Source organism: Carlito syrichta, unplaced genomic scaffold (genome assembly GCF_000164805.1).
Source record: "Carlito syrichta isolate Samal-C Ts95f unplaced genomic scaffold, Tarsius_syrichta-2.0.1 Scaffold288153, whole genome shotgun sequence".
NCBI lineage: Eukaryota > Metazoa > Chordata > Mammalia > Primates > Tarsiidae > Carlito > Carlito syrichta.
In genome coordinates, this window is record NW_007232249.1 from 57,890 (window position 1) to 67,105 (window position 9,216).

Here is a 9,216-nt window from a genome sequence, read left to right on the forward strand (position 1 = left end):
CTGCCTGCTCCTTCTCAGGATCCCTCTTTCCTTCACACTATTGTTGCCTCCTGTCTCCCATTTTCACCCTGTCCTGCTCTGTAGGCTCCTTCTGACACCTGCCCTGTCAGTCAGTACCCTCATCCCCACATTCACTCTCTTTTCCTCCTCTCTCTCTCTCTCTCTCTCTCTCTCTCTCTCTCTCTCTCTCTCTCTCTCTCTGATTTCAAAGGAGAATCATCCACTCCAGGTTCTTTTATTTCAATGTAATTCATTTGATTCTCAGCCCCCAAAGTTCCAGTTTCTGATCCTGTCACCTCCTGGAAACTGCTCTTCCAGAATTCCCAGGGCCATTCCAACTTCAGACCATTCCCTGGTTCTGGCTGGGCCTTTATGTATAGTATCCTTCAGCCCATCCCTCTCCTCTCTTGAAGCCCACGGATCTGCCTCGTCCTCCATGGGCTATCTCAGGTCCACTTTCCTCAGGCAAGCTTCTCAGCTGCCCTCAATTCAAGGGAATTTTTCTCATCCATTGAGTCCTTTCCTGTAGTACTTACTCATCCCATCCTCCTCCAAGAGATTAAATGGATCCGCTTTGCACATTGGCAAACAGCTGCTTCTTTCTTCAATGGCAAGGCTTGTTCTTCATTAATTTTTACCCCATACAGAGACTAACATCATGCCTGCTACCTAACATGAATTTAACATACATTCTTAAATGAATGATCTGCCTGTATGTTTACTGAGACCATATGAAATAGATTGGAAAAGAGAACTGTGATATTTACCTCAGCAAATCAAAAATTTCCAAATTCAGGAATTGAAATTAATTAGAGTAAATTTCCTTATTATAAGCACATTGGTTTTAATTAAAAATTCATTGAGATGTCTTATTGAGTAGCTATAAAAAAGATAAACATGGTGGAGCAATTTATCTAAGAAATGAAGAAGTCTGCAAACAGTTTGACTTATGTCACTATTACTTTTGGGTTTAACTCATTATGTTAGATGATAAATAACAATTTGATGAGCGAGGGAGGAATCAAGTTCTCAGCAGGAAATTCTTTAAGACTAGTGGCTATCAAAAATAGCTTATAACCAAACAAGTTGTGTAAATAATGTACAAGAAATGCAGATAGCCTTATTTTTTTCTCTTGAATGGCATTTAAGTATAAGTATCATAAACAAGTTCCATAATGGTAAAACCCCTTCACCTTTAGCAAATGAAATGGGCTCTCTACAAACCTCAATAAGCTACACTTCCTATCTTCTCTGTTTTCTGCTGCCTGGAGAATCAGACAGCAGCATTTAAGGAGCCAGCCAGTCTGATGACTCAGCTCATAAAACAATGTGTGGCCACAAAGATGATGTTTATCCATGAGCATTCTGGAGGCTCTTGCTACTGAAGCCGGCAGGCAGTGGGTAAGTGGCACACGATGCTCATTCTCCCAAGAGTTTCTGGCAATGGTGCCAAAGCAGCACTCACTTCTCTCCCAGTGGTTGATCTCATCTAATATTTTGTCCAAGCAGAATGGCAGAAGAACTTCAGAGACATGCAGTGGGTACAGAGGCAAGCCCAAACAAAATGCAGGTGATAGTGGTGCTATTCTGTCTTCTCTTGATCAGGAGTTGTCAGCAGCTAGAGCAGGTGGATGGAAGGCTAGAGACCACGTTATACAACTCACCTCTGCCCTTCCAAGTTCCTCAAGGAGTGGATCTAGTCTGATTTAAAACATCTGCAGAGCTAATTTTCTGCATGGCAGAGAGACACCCAAACTAGTCTCATTTCATCATCACCTCTTATTTTCCCCCAAAGCAGCACCTTTTAGGAAATTTCCTTACAGCAGGCAGCATTGGAATAAAAGGCTAACACAGAGTAGCTTAATATAGAGATGGCTGACAAAGGTAGGGTCCTTTCAGGTGAAAAAGACCTGAAATGACTGAGAAGATATTATTGGTGTTTTGCTTTAAGTTTTGTTACATCTGAATATCTTTGCAGTAGGGAGGGAATAGGGAAGAGTGTAAAAGAGACAGATTAAGCAGTGCAATATTTCATTATTTTCTCTAAAATGACAAACGTTAACCATCTGTTTCTATTTTACCAACTCATTCAAAATATTATTATTATTTGGATTCCATGCAGTTAGCCAGGGTCTTCAAATGCAAAATGACCAAAGCTCCCCTGATGTCAACTCCTGGAGACTGATGTAGCACTTCTGGATGGGCTAGAGCTATTAGGCCCCACCATGAAAAGCACTCCCAGATGTGTGCAGATGTATCAGAGAATCCTTACACTTTCTTCCTACCCACTGAAGACTGTGAGTTAACTGGAGACAGCACCATACTATAGATATATATATTTTTTTAATTGTAGTGCCTAACACACAGGATCTGACACATAGTAGGCACTCAGTAAATATTGTTTGAATTAATATATTTGCAAATGAGTGCTTTTATTTTTTTCTAGAAATTTACATCTTTGTTCCAATAAGGTTTTTGTTTGCTTGCTTGTTTTCTGATCAGGTAAAAGGGAGGAGATAAAACCAAAAACAAGATACCACCTGGAAGGAAGGGCAAATAGAAATAAACTTGGCATTACCTAGTTCTCTTCTCCCTTTGAGGGGAACAATTATGCCCTTGAATTTCTGCACTAAGTCACCAAGGAGGGGTCGAAATTAAAAACCTTGGAGAGTAATTAGCAACAAAACATTCTAATGTCAAGAAGTGAATTTTATGGGACCATATTTGTAATATTAATTGCACCTCTGAGTAGCCAAATGGTGAAATTATTGCTCCATACAAATAGGCCCAAAAGAGAAAAACAGCCCAAATTAGCACAGATATTGCAAATCAGGACAGAGGCAATTTCTCTACATATAAAGAGCAACCAATTGCAATGCCTTCACTAATTCACTTGAGTTAAGTGAGTTAAAGCCTGTTTGTTTGCTGTAGCACCACCTACTCTATCTCTGAATTGCTATGGGACTGGGGCTAGGAAGGGAACTGAGACTTTGTCCCCATCAGCTATTCATACTTTTCATCTTGAAGTAAGAGAACTTCAAATCATTCATTCACCGAAAATTTATTGAGTACCTATTATGGACCAGGTCCAGGGTAGAAAATGTTCACAGTCTTTCTTATCATCTAGTTGGAAGAAGAGGCATTGAACCAATGATCACACAGACATATCTCGAATTAGAGACACAAGCAACAGGAAAGAACAGTGTACAAAGGTAGCCTCGGTCAGGGAGCCTGACCAAGTTTGTAAGTAGGGAAGACTTCCTGGAGGAAATTATATTTAAACCAGAGCCAGACAATGCAGATGAATCAGCCAAATAAAGGAGAGAAAGTATTCTAGACAGAGGGAGCCACATTTGGGAAGGTAAGTTTGGTGGGGAAGGGGCTTGATGTATCCAAGGAGTGGAAAGACTGTGATGTGTGAGCAAGAAAGTAAGTGGAGAGAAGAGATGGATGTGGCTAGAGTGGGAGGCAGGGGTAGGTCTTGGGGCCTTGCTGGCTACCATGACTTTGGGGCACCAACCATTGCCAGACTTTTGGTTAGAAACAAAGATAAACGACGTGAATAAGAATAAGCCTGGCCAGGCTCAGTGGCTCAGCCTGTAATCCCAGCACTTTGGGAGGCCGAGGCTAGAGGATTGTCTGAGCCCATGGGTTCGAGACCAACCTGGGCAACTTGGCGAGACCTCGTCTCTACAATAAATAAAAAATTAGCTGGGCACAGTTAGCGCACACCTGTAGTTCTGGCTACTTGGAAGGCTGAGGCGGAAGGATCGCCTGAGCCCAGCAGATTGACATTGGGGTGGCTGTGAGTGTGCCACTGCACTCCAGCCTGGGCGACAGAGTGAGATTCCAACTCAAAAAATAAATAAATAAATAAGCCTAAGATCAGGCCCCTCAAGGAGATCCTGGATTTGCTGAAGGGATATCCTAGGGAAATGCCCAGACCCTTGAGCACTGAGCTCAGAGGAGACACTGCAGAAGTATCTAGGACCACTCCTTACCCAGGACCACTCCAGGCTTCTCTCTCCTCTTTGAGTCAGTCTTTCCTTTATTCTCAAGATGATAAACCTGTACCCAGGCTCCAGCCCTCCTCTCTCAGATTCAGAGGGAAAAGCAGCTTACTTTCCTGCACAACCCACTCTTCAGGGTCTGAGGGGTTCTGGAACCCACTGCTTTAGCTGTGGTCTTAGCACCTCATTTGACACCCACACCCCTGCCCATGCCCAGGGAAAAGATATTGTCAAGCATGTCAAGAAGCTATTGGTCCAGAATCAAGGAACTTTTTTAATCTCTTCCTTAAGAGGATGCAAAAATATGAGAGAGAGAGAAAAGTCTTTTAGAGAACTTTCTCACAAGGGTACACCTTAGGACGTGTACTCGGAACATGCAGGGCCCTGACCCAGGTTGCAGCAGAAATACTTACCCTTGTCACCACTGAGGAAGAGTAACTCTAAGAAATGGAGACTATTCTTCTCCAATTAGCATTTTGGATGATGGAACAGAATTTATAATATGCAGTTATGAATTATGGAACAATTGAAGAAGTGATCCTGATTCAGAAACCTGCTATACCAGGAGCACAGCAATTTTTCATGAGAACTCATCACTGAGTGGCCCCTGTCCAAACTGCGCTTGTATCAGCCCATCCCATGCCCGACCCCAGTTCTGTCACTCTAGCCCACTGCCAGCTTGGGCTTTTTCAGGTTTCAGGTGATCTAGCAACAGAGAGTAGAACTCGAGGGTCCCAGATTCAGAGTTAGGTTCACATCCAGTTCCAGACACTTTCTGACTGGCTGACCCCGGGCAAGTAGCTTAACCTCTCTGAACCTAATCTCCTCTTCTGTCAAGTAGGACTCATAATAGCTTATATGTCAGGAATGCTTGTGAGGATAATACCTGCAAAACTCTCAACACAAAGCCTAGCACAGGATAAATGTACACTAAACATTGGAATCTTGCTCTGCTCCCACCAACTCATCTTGCTTCCCATAAATGCTGGGTCTCTTCATGTTTGTGGAATCTGCATCTCCTCCAGGCTAGCCTGTGAGAACTGGTTTGGTCATTCCTGCCCAACTAGCCTGGCCTCCTGCATCCACTTCTTACCAACCAGTACTTAGCTCAGTGCCAGCCTCTTCTCTCTATTTAACACCAAAAGGTATTGACTTTCCTGAGCTATTCCCATGATGCAACATCCTCGAGAAATATATATTCAATTAGTTCTCCTCCATGACCATCAAACCCCCTTTCATAGCCACTGTCCATAGAGCCACAGAATCCTCATGTGCCAAGACATAGATCTGTTTCCTTTTGCACTTGCTTAAAGGTCAAACATGAATTTCTCCCCATTATTATACTGTGTCTTGTCACACAGACTCTCTGTTTCATGGATTAGTCATAGTCTTGCTATCAAATTAAATATTCTTTGGTGGTTATTTTTAGAGAAATCTTTTTCTAACTCTACGTGGTGCAATGATGTATGTGCACCCACAGTTCTGGAATCCAGGCATTACCAGGTGGCCTCCACATTGTGTGAGGGATCACATTCCTCTAGAAAGCAGTAGCCAGTAAAGCAATGAAGTCTATAACCTGGCTCTGTTCTTGGGCTCCTCTGTCCAGCCCAGAATAATTCATCCCTCTTGGATTGGATGATCCAATCATTCATCAATCAGTCCGGTAAAGGCCAAAGCAGACTCTTAACACAATTATGAATTAAGCAAAGTCTATGTAATCCCAACCTCGTTTGACTCTCTCCTTGATCCTAGTACAAGGGCACCAAGGACAATTGTGCCCTCATATCCTGCACCCCCATGGAAGACTGCTCTCAGGAGATAGCCTATCACCCTCCCGACTGAGGCCTGAGTAAATGGCAGTGATTACAGTCCTGCCTGCTCCCATAGGTTTTGCCTGCACACTCAGTCCAGCATCAATAGGTAAATAAAGCCACCAGAACAGAATTTTATGCTAAGCTGGGATATATGTGGGAGGGGGAAGGAGAGGCTTACTAAGAGTGAGTTCTCTTCACCTGCTTGAGGGCATTGTGAAAATAAGAATCTGTGCATACTTTGGGCCTTAAGGACCTCACAGCATAGCTGTGAAGCAACAAAGCCCACAGAGTGACAAAATAGTAATTCAAGACAAGATTCAGCTTCCCCCTCCCACCTCGGGTATGGTCTACAGGGATGGCAGCAGATTTCCCACTCTGATGCTCCCTTCCATGTGTGAGTTTCTACTGGCTGTCACATGCAGGGCCTGTCACATGCAGAGAAAGTGAGACTGAGGGGAGGGAGGAAGTTGGCCCACTTCTGGGTCAGTTCAAATGTTCATTTGACCTTACACTAAGCTGCTTCCTTCCAAAGCCCTTATTGGTAAAGATGATCCTTTGGCCTCATCTTGTTCAGAACTTGAATGAGAAAAAGCAGATTACTCATTGGGGGCCCCCTCAGAGAGCCCCTATAGACTCTAAAGCTTCAACTGTTCAGAGACAGGGGAGGCTGAGTGGACTAGAAAGATCCAGGAAGTCTTGGCTGAGGAGGCAGGGTCTCAGAGGATGAGTTTAATTGAACATGGTTGAGAAGTAAATGAGGGCACTCATGGAGGCAATCTTATGAACCAAGGCACAGGGGAGGAAGAAGCAGAAATTAGTAGGAAGCAATGACAAGGCCAGTGTGGCCAGAACCCAAGATTTCCTTAGGGATGGTGGCAGGTGGGTGGAGGCAGACAATGGAAAATTCTAAGCAGCCATTGGAAGCTTGTCAACTGGTTAAGAATAATGACTAGGAATGAAGTCAGTGTTGGCTTAATCTATGGGACAAGCGGAGAGACTGCTGTGAAGCATTCAGGAGGAGGAATGTGACCGTGAAGACTGTCTGAAGGTGGAGGATGATGCAGGAGAACATGAAGATTTGACCTTGGATCACTCTAGGTGAGGATCCACATGAGGACAGCCCCAGCAGGACCTGATGAGCCATTCGAAGAGCCCACTGGGAAAAGTACAAATGTGGGTCAGCCAATAGGAGCTCCCATGAGGGGAAATAGGACAGTAAATGAACAGATGGGAAAATGAGCATCTTATTTATCCACCAAAAAAAGACAAGATGAAACTACAAGGAGACCCCTTTTTTGACTCATCAAATTAAAAAAACTTTAAATGACAGTGTGCAAACAGGAGTATGAGAGCAGGCTACCTACTCCAAGTGGGGTGAATCCAGTTGACCCTCCTACCAACAATATGGCAAGTAGGTTTCAAGAAACCAAAAAAAAGAAAGTTCTGTGAAATTGATCAGGGGTGAATTTCGTTTACATAGATATCCAATGCAACATTTGGAAATAACCCAAATGACAACCAGTAGGAGATGAATTGATTGAACATAGGGTATTACTCCATGAAATTTTATGCAAACAATAACAACCATGAAAGCCATATGTCAACATGGAGAATATCTATTACTTTACATTTAGTGAAAAATAATCAGGCCCAAAACTCTGTTCACAATGTGGTTATAATTAAGTAAGAACAAATGCATGTAGATACAAGCCAGAATAAAATATACCAAGAAGTAAACCTTTCCTTCCTTGCTACAGTTTTCCATGAAATGTGTGTTGCTTCTGTGACAAATTTACCTGTATAAAGCATTCAGCTTTCTCAGGTAAATTACACAAATAGACAGTATATGGAACTGGGCAGCACTGATCACCCTGTACTCTGAAGCCATCCCTTCCACCCTCTTTGGAGCTCATTCCTCCTGTGGATGAGCAGGGGATTTCTCAAAGGTAGGCTTTGGCAAAAGAGAATTGTGAGAGCATTGAGCATGGATTCCTGTACCTGATTCTTCCTCCCCAGTCTGACTCATCTGCACATTCACACTGGCCAGCCCAGGCCCTGACTTCCAGGTCAAGGGCCCATTTCTCTCTTTCTCTGTGGCCAGTGAAGGCTTTGGTCATGCAAAGAAGAAGCCCAAAGCTCCTCAAAGTTCCCTGTGGCATTCTTGGAGAAAGCCTGCCACTCCCCTTCACTGTCCTCACTGGTTGTACCCCCATATCAACAGCTCCCACCTCTCCCAATTGAACTTCCAACCCTATTGTTCCATTGAAATGCCTATGCCGAGGACATCAAGGATGTCTGTGATGAGAAATCTGATTATTGCTTCTCTGTCCTTGTCCTACTTTTCTTGTTCAGCAGCATCCAACACAGTGACCATCCTTTTCTTGGAACACTTGCTTTTAGAGGCTTCCAATAAACTATACTCTCTTGCTTTTCCTCTTGCTTGCTGCTCCTCTCAGTCTCAGTCTCCTTTCCTGGATCCTTCATGTCTCCCCAACCTTTGCCTAGGACTGAGTCCTCTTTTGATCTCCTTCCACATTTTCTCCTTTCTTGTCTCATCTGTGGCTTTGGATCCCATGTAAATCATGATATCTCCCAAAGCTGTGCCTCAGGCTCCATCACACCAGCTGCCTCCTGATACCTTGAATGTTTAACAGTATCTTGCACTAAGAGTGGCCAAAGCAAACACACACACACACACACACACACACACACACACACACACACACACACACACAGTCTCCTCATCTTGACAGAGAGCACCTCCATCTCCCAGTAGCCCAAGGCAACACTCTAGGAGTCACTTTGCTGCCCCTCTCCAGGGGAAATATAAACTAAAACTACAATGAGATACCACTGCACAACCATCAGAATAGCTAAAAAAATCTGATAACACCAAATATTGGTGAGGATATGGAGTAACTAGAAGTCTCATAAATTGCTGATGGGAATGTAAAATGATACAATTATTTTTGAAATATGACAGTTTCTTAAAAGGTTAAACATACTCTTAATGTATGTCCAGAAGTTTCACTTTTAGGTATTTACTAGTCATTTCAGTACTAGATTATCTACCCAAAAGAAATGAAAGCAGGCCACGCACAATGGCTCACACCTGTAATCCCAACACTTTTGGAGGCAAGGTGGGAGAATCGCTTGAACCCAGGAATTCTAGACAAATCTGGGCAACATAGCAAGACCTTGTCTCTATAAAATCTCAAAAAAATAGCTGGGTGTAGTGGTGTGTACCTGTAGTCCCAGCTACTAGCAAGGCTGAAGTGGAAGGACCACCTGAGCCCAGGAGGTTGAGGATGCAGTGAGCTATGACTGTGCCACTGCACTCTAGCCTGGGTGACAGAGTGAGACCCTGACTTGGAAGGAAGGAAGGAAGGAAG